The sequence below is a fragment of the Protopterus annectens genome, chromosome 3.part0 (assembly GCF_019279795.1).
Source record: "Protopterus annectens isolate FY-2018-M chromosome 3.part0, PAN1.0, whole genome shotgun sequence".
Lineage (NCBI taxonomy): Eukaryota > Metazoa > Chordata > Ceratodontiformes > Protopteridae > Protopterus > Protopterus annectens.
The window spans coordinates 926,667,994-926,686,966 of NC_056731.1; positions in this window are offsets into that span (position 1 = coordinate 926,667,994).

Genomic DNA, 18,973 nt, shown 5'->3' on the forward strand with positions numbered 1-18,973 from the left:
CTGGGGTAAGACACTGATCAAGCAATGACTAATTATAGGTTCAGCCTTGTGATGAACCCATTTCAATTTAGGAGGCTCAAAACATGAAGAATACATTTTTTGTCAGAGGTTACAGGTACCAGGATTTTAACAGAGGCTATGATAAAGCCTTGACTGCTAGCTATCAATCAGCATTGTTTCAAAAACCAGTTGCCTCTTTACCACTTTTCCTACACCAATGTGTTTTACTACCACCTTTGGTACCAATATTTTTAAATTCAGACAGATTTTAAATATACACACAGGCAATTGCTTACTCGAGATAATTTGTTGCTACTGTGATACCATCATATTGAATGATGATTTTTAGATTTGGTAGGTAAAACTATTGAAAAATACTTTTCTAAATTAAAGAAGCTGTTTTTTTCAATAGACTAAACATTTGTTATTATCTACTGAACCTACCCAAGGAAGGTTATCCCTGTGGCAATTGTACTTTTGTAGATGTCTACTAACACTACACATACTTGTGCAATCTGTCACCTTTAAAAGATCAAAAACACTTTTTCCATGAGTCCCAACAGTATACCAGGCTGCCTAATATAAAACATCAAAGCATGCATTTGCTGATTCCCTCCTTAAACTGCTTAACCTAAGCCTATCTACAGGTTATGTCCCTGAATCCTGGTGCGCTGCAGCAGTGATATCCCTTCATAAGGCTGGACCCCCCCCACACACACACAGACCCTGGAAACTACAAACAAAATATGAGTCTTATCTACAAAGCCATGGAGAGCATCATTACCATCCTCATAAATCGCAACATCAAAAATCTGATGAGGCTCAACTCACAGGAATTTAACTTTGTATAGGGTAGGCAATGCCTGGTAAATCCTGTAAGCTTCTTTGAAAAGGCCATGCAGGTGGTAGACAGTGGGCAAGCCGTTCATGCTGCCTATGTTGATTAGGTTAAAGCATCTGACACCATACTATATGATGGAATTATAAAAAAGCTTATGGCATTAAACACTGATCCCTAAGTGCTAAGAGAGACAGCAAACATCTCAAGGATAGAACACATGTTGTCAGAGTTGGTGATTCCTCCTCAGTCAGAGAGAAGATGACCAGTGATGTCCCAAGAGGTCTGTAATGGGCCCTATCCTACTTGGCATTTATTTATCTGACCTCAGAACTGATAACATGATTAACCATATTTGGTAAAGACCCCAAGCTGGGTGTAATTGTTAAGTCAACCTAAGATATTTATTCCCTTCAAAATGAACACAAGTCAACACTTGGTACACCAAAAAGGGCTTAAACAACATGCAAGAAATGCAGTATCATCCCTTTTGAGAAACAGCAAATTGCTTCAGACTACTGCATTGCTAACACACCACTATCAAGTGAGACAGTGATTACAGACCTGGGTTGATAGCTCCCTTTCCATTGAACACTGCATGGTTACTGCAGTTAGAAAATCCTTCTATTTTTGCAAGCATTTGCCAAAGACATTTTTTCTAAAACTAAGAAAGTCATTGCTGTTGTATAGCCTGGCCTTGGCCAGACCCATTATAGAATGTAATGCACTGTTTTGAATGTATGAAACTAGACACATCAAAAAACTTGAAAAACACATAGGCTCTTAACAAACTGATCTCTGTTCTGAGAAACTGTAGCTACCAAGAAAGACAGGAATCCTTGCCTCATTGTTATATTGGCTTCTGGGTGGGGATCTGTACCTCATTTACACTGCCCTCAGGGATCTTGCTGTAGTTTGTAGTCCTTTTTCATGATAAGTCAAATAGTGTAGCCAACATTAGAACAAGAGATCTAAACCTAAATCAGGAAATAATTAAAGTGTGATGCAAGGATAGGTTCCTCACCCAGAATAGGCTCCATCTACAGATCAAGAAATTTGATTCCCTGTTGCTTTCAAACATAACTTGGACAACTGGATATATACCTTTAAATTTACTCAATGATTTACACTCTTTGCCCTTCTCAAAAGGGGTGCTAAAACCTGGGAGTTGTTTTTGGCGCATGTGGCCTCTGATCAAATTGGATTGTATATCCTATGAATAGGAAAGTAGAATGTACATTGAAACCAAGTACAGTGGTAAATAAAAACCAATAAATCCTCAAAGTATGGAAACAGACCAGGAAAATCTTCTTACTTTCCTTGGATTTTATTAGTCCAAAAAGCGAACACCAAACCACAACAAAAAACGTACACGCTAAGAAACTGTATTAACGCTCTTACAACACTGCATTTTCGTTTTCCAAAATGCACTTCATCAGATCTGATGAAGTGCATTTTGGAAAACGAAAACGCAGTGTTGTAAGAGCGTTAATACAGTTTCTTAGCGTGTACGTTTTTTGTTGTGGTTTGGTGTTCACTTTTTGGACTAATAAAATCCAAGGAAAGTAAGAAGATTTTCCTGGTCTGTTTCCATACTTTGAGGATTTATTAGAATGTACATTGAGTTACAAATCATCTTGTCAAACTGAAACCATTGAATGCAATCCATTGACTTCAAAAAGGGAGTGTTAAATTGAACTGCTCCCCTGCAGGACCCATGTCAGTGCTCACTTTCTGGTAGTGGGATTGGGAGATTCAATGAATTTTCAATTGTTTATTTTTCTACGCAGCATTAAACCATAGGTGATTGATGCCAGCATTTAGAAAATTAACATACTGAAAAACTGAAAAAAACTTTAAAATATTGCAAAAGGAAGCCGTTTTCCTTTGCAATCGTATCAGAAAAACCCCACCACACATTCAGGCATAATTTGTCTAAATAGTGGTGGTCTTACGGTAAGGAGTTTTCTAAGGCAAGATGTAGGGTTGGGACTGGTGCAGGGTTATGGCTAGTTTGAATTAGTAAGGTGATCAGAGTGTCAAAGTTATTAGTACCCCAAAAGTAGACTTATCTTACCTATGTTATTTCAATCTTCCTTCTTCTGTTATAATTAAAGATTGATGAAAGAACCACTTGACTGCATTTCAATGTCATTTACTCCATCAACGAACTCCCAGTTCAGCAGACTGAATGTGACACAAACACACACACACACACACACACACACACACACACACACACACACACACACACACACACACACACACACACACACACACACACACACACACACACTTCATTTAACTGTCCGGTAAAGTGCTGATTTGACAGAGTCAAGGGCACAATTGTGCCTGAATTAGTATAAAAATGTATCTATTTATATATATAAATGATGTGTTATATTTGTTTGATTTGTATTCACTATGATATGCCAAAGAGTACTTGAAACAGCAAAATTGCTATGCAATTTCAAAATGAAGCCTTGTGTCTGCATTTTATATTCGAAATAACTCTCTGACCTAATACACTACTTAGATATATTCCATAGCATTTTTTCTTTATTTTAAAAAAGTAAATAGTTCCTGAGAAATAACCCTGTAAACAGTTGAGGTAAATGCAGGTTTGCTTAGACATAGCAGTCTGCCAGGATTTCTGCCTATACACACTGAGCCGAGTGGAGGACGGGCATTGACTACAACTCTGATCTGAGATATATAACAATAAGTATTCTGTTTTTTTTTTTTTGCTTATTTTTACTAGTTATTGCTTCTAGCAATTTATATTTAGCAGTTTTTATTGCCTGCTGCATACTTTTTATTGTATGTTATTGCTATTCACTAATCTGCATGGTTAAACTAAAATTGTCTGCCTTACAGGGCCTGATATTTTCTCTACTTTTTAAGCACCTATTTGTTTGTTCTGATTTCCTGCCAATGAGTGCATCATATAACTGATTTGTTTGTGGTTCAAAGCATTCTGTAGAGTCTCCTTGCTCCTTTATCTGTTTAAAACTTTCATTTTGTGGCTCACTGCTGTTTTTCTGCTGTGATAAACATTTCTGTAGTGTTTACTGTCTAAAAGAGTGTATGCTAGTAGCTTTAGTATTGTTCCACACCCTCCTTCCCTATTGGTGTCTTGTTGTTATACTTGGTGGCTTTGCATTTGCCTGCCCCTACGGGAAATTTGATCTGGGACACTCCTCCCAGTCTAGTGTCATTAGCTCATTCTATCTAATACAGAGAGAACATTTGAGAAGGCCAACCCACTCAGTTTCCTAACCTTGAATTATCTTCTGCTTCTCATCTCTCCCTTTCCTTTACAAAAAAAATTGCTAGAATCTCCATGTGTTCTGCTTAACTGTAACAAAAAATGTAGTCTTGTTTCCTGCCTTTCCTGTAACTAGTCTAGTCCAGATACAGATTTGCTAAATCCAGGACTGTTTGTAAGCTTCTGAGTCCCCCAAGCCTGTCTGTGTTGGAGGGAAGCCTGCTAGCTTATCAGTGGGAGTGGTAAATACTAGGTAACCTATCTACCACATAAGGAGTGGTTTCTGGCCCAGAAATTGTAGTTATTGGCCATTTGGGCAGTTTTTCCATCTCTCTCACCTCCCTGATTTAAAAGCCCACATTTGCACTTGTCCCCCCCCCCCCTTCTTGTTACTAGTCTAGTCCAGATACAGATTTTCTGTAACCAAGATGGTTTGTAAGCTCCTGAGCCCCCCAAGCCTTTCTGTGTTGGAGGGAAGCCTTCTAGCTTATCAGTGGGAGTGGTAAGCACTAGGTAACCTATCTACCACATAAGGAGTGGTTCTGGCCCAGAAATAGAAGTTATTGTCCAGTTGGGCACTTTTTCCATCTCTTTCAACTTTCTGATATAAAAGCCCACATTTGCACTTGTTTCTTTCCTGTAACTAGACTAGTTCAGATACAGATTCTTAGTTTTAGCACTTGAATTTGCTTATTCATGCTCAGCAGTGGTTCAGAACTTGTTGTAAGCACTAAATAAGCTACAAATTACTACAGCACTCAACCTTCCTCATTACCCAGACAAAAACAGTCTTTGCACTTACTTTCCTCACTTGCTTAGTGAAAAACAGCTATTGTACTCACTTTCCTCACTTGTCTAGAGGAAAATAGGTTTTTACTCAGGCATGTCCAAGGGTCAGCTCCCAGTGTTCTCATCTGTCTATTTGATGAATCTGGGCATCTTGAGGCAATGTAGCAATTGCCTAATATACACAGACAACCCTCTCCTCCTACCACCCAACATTACAACCTGTGAGAGATGCACTTATCTAGCCAAACTGGAGGTAAAGCTCTCTCCAACAAAGACTGAACTTGACAGTCAGGAGGAGAAGGTAAACACTTGCACTACACCACACTCATCACATAGTCCCACTAAACTTACACCACCTAAACCCACACATAGAAACACAAAAACATTCATGGAGGCTCTCAATAATAATCTGCTCAAGCAACAGAGACCGCAAAGCAGAAATGCAAGCAACCTCCACCACCCAACACAACCCAAATGACACATAGCCCACAGACTCAATGTGCCACTCAACCATAGCCCATAAGGCAAAACAACATACCCAACACACTAGTCATAGGTGACTCTATAGTCAGGCAAACTGACGTCCCACTCACCAGGCTAAACAAGGAGAAGGTTACTGTCAGCTGCCTGTCGGGTGCCAGGATCCACCACATAACCCACTCACTCAGGTCACTCCACAAGTACAAATATGACTCTGTCATTGCCCATGTTGATGTGAATGACCTGAGACATACTTCCCTGGACTACATAAAAAGAGACATGGAAGAGCTATCTGATCTTGTAGCCCAGGCAGGTATGACCCTAGCCCTATCTTGCCATCGCCCAGAATGATACCGCAGTACAAAGACAAAATGATTGACTTCAACAATTGGCTAAGCTTCTGGTGTCATTCTAAGGGGATCCAGTATGTGTTTGCCTGGGATGACATGGTCGGCAGACCACAATGGTTTGCCAGAGATGGCCTGCATCCGTCACCCCTGGGATTCCGGATACTGGCTAAGGCTCTTGCCGCCCCTACAGTGCCTTTTTTTAGGCAAGGTTCAAATAAGAAATTCACCACCGTAACAGGAACATGCAAGCAAAAACTGAGGGTAACGTTACTCAATGTTAGAAGCCTAAATCGCAAAATGCACTCCCTTGAAGCACTCCTTAAAATGAAGAACATCAATATCTGTGCAGTGACTGAGACCTGGTTCAAGGCTCCAGAGAGCACCCCTGCATTACCAGGCTATAATTCATACCACTGTTTATGGCCACCTAACCTAGACTGGAACACCAAAGGTGGAGGTGTGTCCATATTCATTAAGGATATCCACACCTCCAGGCTTGTTGCTCAGCATAATGCATCCGAGGTTATCCAAGTGCAACTAACTCTTGGCAAAACTGCAATCCAAACTGTAGTTTGCTACAGATCCCCCACCATGCCCCAGGATTCCCACTCCTCTTTTCTTGATATAATGGAAAATATTAGGGTTCAATCAAACACCTTAATAATGGGCGATTTCAACTACCCCACCATTAACTAGGAAAACTACTTATGTACCAACTCCTTCACTCAACGCTTCCTGGAATTCATAAATTCCAATGCCCTGGATCAACTTATCCACACCCCCACCAGGAGCAACAATATCCTAGACCTAGTCATTACCAATATGAGTGACCGGTGTTCCACACCTGAAGTCAACTTCTTGTTGGCCAGATCCGACCATAAGCTAATCACCCTAGATATCCACATCCCCCCATTAAGGAAACCACAGTAAAAATGTTCTCCAAAGCCAACTTCATGTTTCTTAAGACAGAAATGGCGATCTTCAGGACACCCATGCAGATGGACAATACAGTTACGACTACTGAATCATACACAAATGCACTCTATAAGCACTTACACAAGTGCATGGATCGTGCTATCCCAAACAGAACCAAGACGCTATCCTCCAAAAAAAGGAAGCCAATCTGGTGGTCTCCTGCCATAAACAAACTACAACAGAAGGAAGAAACTGTTGCAAAAGAGAGTAAAATTCCATGAGTGGAGAAGCTCCCTGGTCAGCCTCAGGAAGAAGCTGAGATCCCTTATAAGATCCTACAAAGCTAGCTATGAAAACAAAATTGCCACTGATTCTAGGGACAACCACAAAGCATTCTATATCTATGTCAAGAATCTCAATGGCAACATCCAGATCTGCTCTGAGTTGCAGCACAACGGCATGAAAATTACAGAACCAACTGATATTGCCAGCATTCTGGTAGATAGGTTCAGTGCTAACTTTAACCCCCTCTCACCCCCTAAAGGGCCCATATCTATACAGGAAGAATGCAGAGTCCCTGTAATCACAACTATGCAGGTAAAAGCGGCACTCTCTAAAGCCAAAAACACAGCATCCATTGGACTGGATAACATCCCAGGCTGCGTTTTATATGAACTTCAGAATGAACTGGCTCCTCACCTAAGCACCATGTTCAATCACAGCCTCACGTCAGGCTTTGTGCCCACTGAATGACACACAGCAACAGTTATCTCACTCCACAAAGGGGGAGCCACCACCAATCCTAGGAACTATTGCCCTATTAGCCTGATGAGCCTGGTCTGTAAGGCCATAGATTGTATCATCATGGAACTCATAAACAAAGACATTGGTAACCTCGAAACTCTGGACCCCTCCCAGTTCGGGTTTATGAAAGGCAGATCATACCTCCTGAACTTGATTGACTTCTTTAAGGCAGTCACCAAAGCCGGAGACAAGGTTAAGGTAGTTCACACAGTCTATCTTGACCTCACCAAGGCTATCGACACCATCCCCCATTCTGGAATTATAGATAAACTGACTAAATTAGGTATAAATCCCTACGTCACAAGATGGGTTGCCAACTGGCTCACTGACAGAATCCACACTGTAAATGTTGCAGACTCCAAATCTGACTTCAAACCAGTGACAAGTGGAGTACCACAGGGTTCAGTCCTGGGACCTCTCCTGTTTGGTATGTACTTCTCTGAAGTGCAGGCTAACACAGAAGGCCTTTGGCTAACGAAGTTCGCAGATGACTGCAAACAAGGAGTCATAGTCAAATGATGTGGGCATCCTACAGAAGGGCCTCACTGAGACAGATGCCTGGTGTCAGAGCCATGGCCGCAAGCTCAATGCCAAAAAGTGCATTGTCATCCCCTTTGGTAAAAACTCTGTACACATGAACTACCATATAAATGGCAGTTTACTTAACGCCGAATGTGTGATAAGAGACCTTGGGACCCAGTTAGATAGTAGTCTCTCCTTTGATAATCACATCACCACAGTAGTCAGGAAATCCTTAAATGTGACACACCTCATCACAAAAGGGTTTTCATCCAGGAAAAAAAGAGGTCATTGTTCCCCTCTCCTCGACACTCATTAGACCCATTATAGAGTACAACGCCCATTTGGGAATGTACCTCACAAGACATTTGCAGCAGCTGGAAAGGCCACAGAAGTACCTCACAAAGAGGATTACTAGCCTCAGACAGATGCCCTACGCTGACCGTCTCAAAAAACTCCAGCTTTACTCCATAGCATATCACCTACTCTGAGGTGATATCTGCCTAACATATAAAACTATGTCAAACCCAGAGCTGTTGGACAGGCTACACCTAAAAAAATCCCAATCCCTCTGACCTACATGCTCCAAGGACCTAAACCTTGTCACCACAATAAACAGGACATGCTGGAGGGATAGATTCCTGTCCCAGAGACTTCCTAAACTCTGGAACAAGCTACCCATCTATGTCAAGCAAAGTTCCTCATTAGCACTCTTCTAGAAAAATCTTGATGAGTGGATGGGAAATAGGAAATATACCCCAGGGATCACGTCTGTGGCTCTGCTCGACAGGGGCACAAGAAAATAACTTTCTTGGGTGGAGTAAGCCTGGGAACCTTGTTGGCTAGGCTTACTTAGGCCCTTGGGCCGATAGCCTAGTACCTACCTATGAACCTATGAACAGTCAGCTTCCATTGGGGAGGATATATAACTTTATTTCAGAGGGAGAAATGTAGTATATGTCAGAGTACATCTCTAATATGTTCATAGGTAAATTCTAGGCTAGCTGCCCTTGTGGGCCATTTTAAGCCTAGCCAATTTCCATTTTTGTGCTGAAAATGATCTATCCTTTTGTGATAGAGTGATCTTATCCATCTCATGGTTGATAATTATATATTATCCCTAATGAGAACAACTGGGATCATACCATTGTTAATTTGAGGGGACCCGTGTATGGGATAAAGCATTTAGGACCTGCCTCCATCCACTGGTAGAACATGGGGAAGTCCTGGGGTAAATTTTCTCTTTCCCATCCATAGATCTAAATTGCACATGAAAGGAACAGGGATGAAATTTGTTTTATGTAGATGGAGAGTCTGTCCCACAGCACTGGTGTCCTCCAATGATAAGTTTTCATCATTTCAGATGTAAAAATCACTTTTATTCCTCCTGAAAGAGAAACTTCTTTGAAACTGGAAATATGCCACCACTAAGACTTCCTATCCAGACCTTAGCAGTATATGATTTGGTTGCAAGTTCTGTTTAAATCCTTAAGGGCAGAATAACAGTCAGATGCATTTTGTACTGGAGTATCTACATATTATTATGTGAAAAGTTTACTCAAAGCTGTCAAAGGGTGGATGGCATATGGCTTTTTTTTACATAGCTATCAAATGCAGGGTTTTTACAGACATTTCACACTAACAGCCTGGCTTTTTATACATACAGAATGCATTACATGTTCAGAATATATTTATATCAATTTGGCATTACACCAGAAATAAAATTAATTTATATTTCTCCAAAACAGTGAGATTTTCTTTCACTAAGGCTGTGCTTTCTCCTCCTTCCAAATACAGATCATGGCTTGCTGACACGCATTATCTGAATGCCTTACTCATGAAATCACCAATTCCTTCTTCTGTAGCTATGTTGTGGCTTATTTTTTGTGAAATTTGGTAGAAATTTTCAAGTAGTTTGTGAACCAGGGTAATATTCACAAAGGTTCCACCAGTAAGCATAGACATTTATTTGACTGCTCTTTATTTATTTATTTTTTTGTTTACCCTTCAAATTGCAATAAACATAGCCATGAGTCATTTGCTCTAGCTGATACACTGAATAAATATAATAATCATATCTTTATTCTATTCTTAGGACACCAGCACTATATCAGAATTATAACCTTGGTGTGCTGTTATAGCTACTTTTCAGAAAGATTGTATTTCTCTCTCATTTTGATTGTTAAAGAATTACATGCAGAGGCAGCACACATTTGATATGGCACAGTCTCATTAACTTTAGTGGTATTACCTCATGCAGTGTGCTACACAAGACTGAGTGACTGAAAAGTGTATTAACAAAATCTAGAATGGTCGAATTAAGATCAGAGTGGCCATTAGAACTGGATTAACACTTGGTTTACAATAAAATTATGCTTCAAACACATATAGGGCTGTTATGGCATAAGACCTGAAAAACCAAATAAGCATTTTTGTTTTTCGTGTGCAAAAATGGAAAAAAGGGGTTGTTGATGGATGGATTCTCTTTTATTACTTTGGCATAATTAGACTTTTGCCACGAAGCAAAGTTTGAATAAATCCAAAATAAATTTATTAAACACGGAAAACAAAAAAAAACATTAAAAAGAATACAGATTAAGCGCTTTCGTCTCCATGTAACGGAGACTTCATCAGAATGAATTACAAATACAACACACTTCCTTATATATGCCTCATCCCCCATTGATTAGGTAATCACCTAATTGAGGCAACAAATGGATGTGGGCAATGAGTTATGTCACAATAAAGGCAAATTGCAGAAGAAAGAATTATAAATAAATAAATAAAATGCGGTTGTAACCATGAACTACTAAATATATATCTAAAAATTACATGGTACAGCAGCATTAATGTGCATATGTTGTATACAGTATTATAACCACAGTAAAACGAACTCTGACAAATATTCCTATTTTACTTTCAAAAACTCCAAAAAGCTTATGTAACCAAATAAATTTCTTGTGCTAGCTAAAAATTATATATATATATATATATATATATATATATATATATATGTATACATACCACATATGTAAATATAACATGTATGTATAACACATATGTATAAATAAATTTATTTTGGATTTATTCAAACTTTGCTTCGTGGCAGTTGTTTGTATTCAAGGTATTGGACAGCCTTTATAGTGCCGGAGTACGCTTTTTATTTTGTAGTCTGATTGTTTTGTCAATTTATAATTAGACTTTTTTTAAATACAAGTCAGAGCAAGGGGTGAGTTAGTTATACTCGTACTCAAATGAGTACATTTTTGCTGAGCATTTCTGGGAAACTTCAACACTTAAAAGGCACAGAACATGTAGAACTGGAAAACAAATATTTACAATACAGAGTTATACAAAGAATGCTTGTGTGAAAGGAATACACCTCTAAAATAGTTTTTCTATGAATATAACTGTTGAAAATAATGTGTCCCCTTCCTGTATGTATGTAGGTAGCAGTTAAAGGTTTGAGTCTTCTTCTTTTAGCTGTTCCCATTAGGGGTTGCCACAGTGGATCATCTGTTTCCAATTCTTCCTTTCCTCTGCATCTTGCTCTGTCACACCAATCAACTGCATGTCCTCTCTCACCACATCCATAAACCTTATCTTAGGCCTTTCTCTTTTCCTCTTACCTGGCAGCTCCATCCTTAGCACTTTTTCCTCAATATACTCAGCATCCCTCCTCAGCACATGTCCAAACCTATGCAATCTCGCCTCTCTGGGTTTGTCTCCAAACCATCCAACCTGAGCTGACCTTCTAATATACCGATTCTTAATCCTGTCCATCCTCCTCAAACCCAATACAAATCTTAACTTCTTTAACTCTGCCATCTCCAGCTCTGACTCCTGCTTTTTTGTCAATACCACCATCTTCAACCCATATAACATAGCTGGTCTCACTACCCTCTTGTAGACCTTCCCTTTCACTCTTACTGGTACCCGTCTGTCATAAATCACTCCTGACACTCTTCTTCACAAACTCCACCTTGCCTGCACTCTCGTCATCACCTCTCTTTCACACTCACCATTACTCTTAACTGTTGATCCCAAGTATTTAAACTCATCCACCTTCACCAACTCTATGCCATGCATCCTCACCATTCCTCTATCCTCCCTCTTATGCACACACACATATATTCTGTCTTAGTCCTACTGATCTTCATTCCTTTCCTCTCTAGAGAATATCTCCACCTCTCCAGCATCTTCACAACCTGTTCCCTACTCTCGCTACAAATCACAATGTCATCTTCAAACATCATAGTCCATGGGGATTCCTGTCTGATCTTGTCTGTCAACCTGTCCACCATTACTGCAAACAAGAAAGGGCTCAGAGCTGATCCCTTATGTAATCCCACCTCCACCTTAAACACATCCATCACTCCTACCACAGACATCACTACTGTCACACACTACCCTCGTACATATCCTGTCCCACTCTTACATGCTTCTGTGCCACTCCTGACTTCCTCATACAATACCACAAGTCCTCTATACGTACCCTGTCATATACTTTCTAAGTCCACAAAGACACAATGCAACTCCTTCTGACCTTGGCTGTACTTTTCCATCAACACTCTCAGAGTAAACGTTGCATCTGTAGTGCTCTTTCCCAGCATGAAACCATACTGCTGCTAACTAATCACCACCTCCCTCCTTAACCTAGCTTCCACTACTCTTTCCCATAACTTGATGCTGTGACTGATCAGTTTTATCCCTCTATAGTTACTACAGCTCTGAACATCACCCTTATTATTAAAAATCTGTACCAAAACACTTCTTCTCCACTCCTCAGGCATCCTCTCACTTTCTCTCCTAAATACCTCCATGCTTCCACAGGTGTGTCATCTGGACAAACAGCCTTTCCATTCTTCATCCTCTTCATAGCTGTCCTTACTTCCTCCTTGCTAGTCTGTTGCACTTCCTGATTCACTATCCCAGCATCATAGGTTCATAGGTTCATAGGTTCATACTAGGCTATCTGCCCGAGGGCATTTACAAGCCTAGCCCATCGTTTTGTGGCTTACGCCACCCCTTAAGTATGGGGAACTATACCCATTATTTTGCTGTGCCTCTGTCGAGCAGTGACACTGAGGTAATCCCTGGGGTATATTTGCGATCTCCCATCCATTGGTCAAGACTTCTCTTGAACAAGGCCAGCGAGGTGCTCTGCCTCACATATACCGGGATTTTGTTCCACAGCATAGGGAGTCTTTGGGTGATGAATCTATCCCTCCAGCACGTCCTATTAATAGCCGTATCGAGGTTTAAGTCTGCGCCCCTTGTGGCTCCGGTGGATCTAGATTTTTGAGGTGAAGCATATTCATCAAATCTGGGTTTGACATGGCCTTGTATGTTAGGCAAAGGTCACCTCTGAGCAAGCGTGCGACTGAATAGAGCTGGAGTTCTTTCAGTCGGGCAGCATAGGACAGATTTTTGAGACCCTTTATCCTTTTGGTGAGGAACTTTTGTGGCCTCTCCAGCTGCTGCAAGTGTCGGGTCAGATACATTCCGAATGGGGCATTGTACTCAATCATTGGTCTGATGAGTGATGAGTAAAGGGAGACCATGACCTCCCTAGATCTAGATGAGAATCCCTTCATGATAAGGTGGGCAATGTAGAAGGTCTTCCTAACTACTTTAGCTACATGGGTGTCGAATGACAGACTACAATCAACCTGGGTCCCCAAGTCCCTGATAACTTCTTCTGTGCTCAGTGGATTGCCACCTATTTGGTAGCTGGGGGTAACCTTGTTTTTCCCGAAGGGTATGACTATGCATTTTTTGGCATTTAACTTTAGGCCATGGCTCTGGCACCAGTTATCTGTTTCTGAGAGACCATTCTGAAGGATATCTGTGTCAGATGTGTTTTCTACTATGGCTCCCAGTTTGCAATCATCTGCAAACTTTGTCAGCCACAACCCTCCTGTGTTTGCTTGTACTTCGGAAAAGTAGATGCCAAACAAGAGTGGGTCCAACCTTCTCTTCTCATTCTCTTCATTCGCCCCTCAAAGTACTCGTCCTATCTGCTCAACACACTCCCCTCACTTGCGAGTATGTTTCCCTCATTATCCTTTATCATCCTTACCTGCTACACATCTTTCCCAGCTCAGTCCCTCTGTCTAGCCAATCGGTACAGGTGTTTTTCTCCCTCCTTAGTGCCAAACCCTCCATACAACTCTCCATACGCCTTATCCTTAGCCTTGTCACCTCTCTCTTCACCATACTGTCATTATTCTCCTGTCTACTTACTTCATCTTTCTGACAATCCCACTTCTTCTTCACCAACCCCTTTCTCTGTATACTCTCCTGTACTTCCCCATTTCACCACTAGGTCTCCTTGCCCTCCTTCCTCTGTCCAGATGACACACCCAACACCTTTCAAGCTGTCTCCCTTACCAGCTCTGCTGTAGTTACCCAGCTGTCTGGTAACTCTTCACTGCCACCCAGTGCCTGTCTTGCCTCCTCTCTAAACTCCACCTCACAATTACCCTTTTCAACTTCTATTTGATCCTTGGCACTGCCCTCACACCCCTCCTCCTCTTGATCACCAATGTCATCCTACAGACCACCATCCTATGCTGCCTAACTACACTTTCCCCTGTCACCACTTTACAGTCTTGAATCTCCTTCAGACTGGCCCTCCTACACAGGATATAATCCACTTTTGTGCATCTTCCTCCACTCTTATACATCACCCTATGCTCCTCCCGCTTCTTAAAATATGTATTCACCACACCCATGTCCATCCTTTTCACAAAATCCATCTGACCTTCTGCATTTTTCTCCTTAACACCATACCTACACACCACTCCCTCATCCCCTCTGTTCCCTAAAGGTTTGAGTATATTTTTAAAATCATAGGTGTGTGGTGGGGGTTACAACACTAGGTTTGTGTACAAAACGTAAATATCTGGCAACATCCCTGAGTCAGAGTGCATATGTTCCATTACTTCTGAAGCCTTCAACAGTCTAGAATGATTGTAGGTATTTGGTCTAGTAACCCCTCGCCCCAACATGATAAGAATATGTCAAACCCTTTTGGAGACAGAAGGCCCTCAGTTACATAGAGCGAATGCCGACAGTACTCTGGCACCCATCTTCTTGGAAAAAATCAGTAAAGCAAGTAAAGTAATAACATCAGGTGTATGGAATAGAATGTCATTAAGCCATACCATTTGCACAAAACTTACTTTCATCAACGTTATTCGCTACGCTACTCATATAAGTCTATTTACTCGGGTACATGCTAAGGATTAAGAACTGAGATTTCTTGTTGAGGTATTTCCTTCCAGCCTAAAATGGCATAACTTTCAGCCTTCAGTCTCCAAAATGTGGAAATCAACCTCTCATGGTATTAATGTGGAGCGACTAAAAAAGAAGTTATGTTCTCACCATAACATTCCATGTGAGTTGTTCATCTTGCCTTCATTCTTACTGATGGGGCTGGAGCTGATCCTCAGCTCTGACTTGGCCTAATGCAAAAGCTCGAGGTCTTCAACCAGCTCAAGGTCAATTCCCTATCACATGATGCACTGGTGCTTCCCTCAGATCGTGTTTGCTGCCAATAGCTACATGCACTCTTGATATACCAATAACAGAGGAAAACTAGATAAAGGTCAATACAACCAAATACATGAATACTCAATCTCCAAGAAGCCTGGATGGGGGTTGAAGGGTGGAACATAAGAATGAAGGCAAGATGAACAACTCACATGGAACATTATGGTGAGTACATAACTTCTTTATGTGAAGTTGTTCTATCTCGCCTGTCATTCTTGCTGATGGGTTGGTGTCCCAAGCACCATCTTTCTCGGGTGGTTCACTGGAGTATATTCTTCAGGACAGTGGAATCAAAGGAAGCCCTGTCCCTGGAGGCCATATCTACTCTGTAATGAGTGATGAAGGTATGAGGCCTCGATCAAGTAGCTGCTGCACAAATAGTATCTATCAGCAATCTGGCAGTAAAGGCCAACAAGGTGGAGACAGCCCTAGTAGAATGGCCCTTTATCGTTTGATGTAATGGTGTATTTACTCTTTTCTCTTTAATGAGATCTCTTTGTAGCCTAGTGAAGTGCACAAGATAATTCAGTGACCTAATGGCAAAAGTCACTTAAGTAAACATGCGCTTCCCATATCTGTCCATGACCCTAGAATCTTTATTTGGGAGTGGACAGACATTGAACTTTCTGATAACTCCTTCTTGGTGGCCACTGTCACCATCATGGCATCAACAGGGACTCCTTTAGTAAGAAATGCCTTGTCCTGTGGAGAAGTAACAAACTTATTGGGCCTCCTAGGGACAGGTTCCACTGTATCTGGAGACTCCCATGCTTTTTGACAAACTAGGTCTATAAGCTCATCGAAAGGTGGAGTCACCCAAGTGGCGGAGGACTGAGACCCAAAAGCCTTCAGGTAGACTGATTCATCATCAGTAGGGAGGGTTGATGGGCTGCCAGCCACCCCTCTGTTTAAGAATCTCCAAGATATCTGCGAAAGAGACATCTTTAGAGGGTGACCATGGGGACCCTTCTGACTCATCTAAATCAGTGTCTGAAGTGACGTATTCTTGAGGGGAGTCCAGATGCTTCCTCTTGCATAACCTCTTCATAGGTACCTCCTCAGAGGGAACTTCTGGAGAAGTTTCGGAAGAGCAGGGCTCATCCAATGGGGCTTCCTGGGGCTCTATGCATCTGTGAAATCTGTGACACAGAAGTAGACGCTGGTGCTTTATGGGAAGAAGTTGCTGGACCTGATGAAGTGGTTGTCTGTGGGGACAATAGTCTCCTCATGGCATCAAAGGCACCATGGTCCCGATGCGAAGAAACCCCTGGATCCAAAGACTCAGCGAGTTCTCTCAGCACCAAAACAGTGGGCTCCAAGCTAGAGGTAGGTGCCAAACGCACCTGCGCCGAAGCCCCGACAGGTAAAGTCAGACTCGAAATATCAGTTTGACTATCCTCCCCGGACCCAACCAGCAAGTGTCGACTCCTAGACTCCTCAGTCGGTACCGAAGTAGTCCAAGATATCAGTTCCGAAAGTCCTGGAGCAGGCATCGCTCAAGTCGGATCGGAGGAGGAACAGACGTAGGAGGGGGGATTTTACTCAGTTCCGAGGATCTAGGGGTTGGAGCAGACAAAAGTTTGGCTAACGCCAGTGTCTAAAGTAGCTTCTGCACCATGTCCATGTCAGACAAGCTCCTTGAGGACCGAGAAGATGAGACCGATGAAGCTACAGATTGCAGTATTGGTGATTTCGATACTGGAGTTACTGGTTCCAATACTGGGGACAGGCTTCTTACAAAGACAACTCTCAGCTCTGAAGTAAGAGGTGCTGAAGTTGGTTTGTCAGGCATAGATGAGCTGGTAGATTTTGCTGGCTCTGAAGATCCAGTAGTTGAAGACATTTTTGAGGACTTGGAATGACTGGACTGACCTTCATCCAATTGTTCCTAAAAAGGAAGACTTTTTTAAACCTCTAACCACTAGTTTGTTCCTTCTCTCATGCAAAACACGTGAACTAAATGAGTGGCAGATGGAATAAGTCTCCTGAAGGTGTACTGCACCCAAACAATACACATACTCTGTGTGCCCATCTGTAATGGACATTTTCTGTCCACATTTATAGGTTCATAGATTTATACTAGGCTATCGAACCTAGGACCTATACAAGCCTAGCCATAACAATTCCCTGGCTATTTCTTTCCACACTATTTACTTCCCTGGACCCCTGTCTAGCAGGGCGACTGACGTGATCCCTGGGGTGAATTTCCTTTCTCCCATCCAATCATCATGGTTCCTTTTGAAGAGGGCTAAAGGGGCGCTCTGCCTGACATGTATGGGCAGTCTATTCCACAGTCTGGGGAGTCTCTGGGTCAGGAACCTATCCCTCCAGCATGTTTTGTTTATTGTGATGACAAGATTTAGATCCCTGGAGCATGTGGCTCTGAGGGATTGGGATTTCTTTAAGTGTAGCATGCCCCAACAGCTATGGGTTTGACATGGCTTTATATGTTAAGCAGAGATCGTCTCGGAGTAGACGATATGCGACAGAGTACAGCTGGAGTTTTTTAAGGCGGTCAGCATAGGGCATCTGCTTTAGGCCTGTGATTCTTTTAGTGAGGTATTTCTGTGGCCTTTCCAGTTGCTGCAGATGTCTTGAGAGGTACATACCAAATGGAGCAATGTATTCTATAATGGGTCTAATGAGGGATGAGTACAGTGGAACAATGACCTCCTTTTTTCGGAATGAAAAGCCCTTAGTGATGAGGTGTGCCACATAGAAGGATTTCCTGACTGTTGTGGCGATATGGTTATTGAAGTTGAGACCACTGTCCACCTGTGTCCCTAAGTCTCTTATCACACTTTCGGTGTTTAGTGTACTGCCACCTATGTGATAATTCACGGGTACATGTTTTGCCCAAAGGGGATAACTATACATTTCTTAACATTGAGCTTGAGCCCATGGCTCTGGCACCAAGCATCTGTTTCTGTAAGGCCCTTTTGTAGAGTATCCACATCATTTGTGGATTCAATATTGGCTCCCAAGTTTGCAGTCATCTGCGAACTTTGTTAGTCAGAGTCCCTTAGTGTTGGCCTGTACTTCAGAGAAGTAGATGCCAAACAAGAGAGGTCCCAGGACTGAACCCTGAGGTACTCCACTTGTCACTTGTCTGGAGCTGGATTTGGAGTCAGCTACTTTTACTGTGTGAGTTCTGTCAGTAAGCCAGTTGGCAACCCATCGAGTGACATAGGGATCAATGCCCAGCTTAGTAAGTTTATCTATGATTCCAGAGTGGGGGATGCTGTCAAAGGCCTTGGCGAGGTCCAGATAGGCTGTGTGGACTGCCTTACCCTCGTCCACGGCTCTGGAGACGGATTCGAAGAAGTCAATAAGGTTCAGGAGACAAGATCGGCCCTTCACGAACCCAAACTGGGTGGGGTCCAGAGTTTTAAGGTTGCCATTGCCTTTGTTTATAAGTTCCATGATAATACGTTCCACGGCCTTGAAGATCAG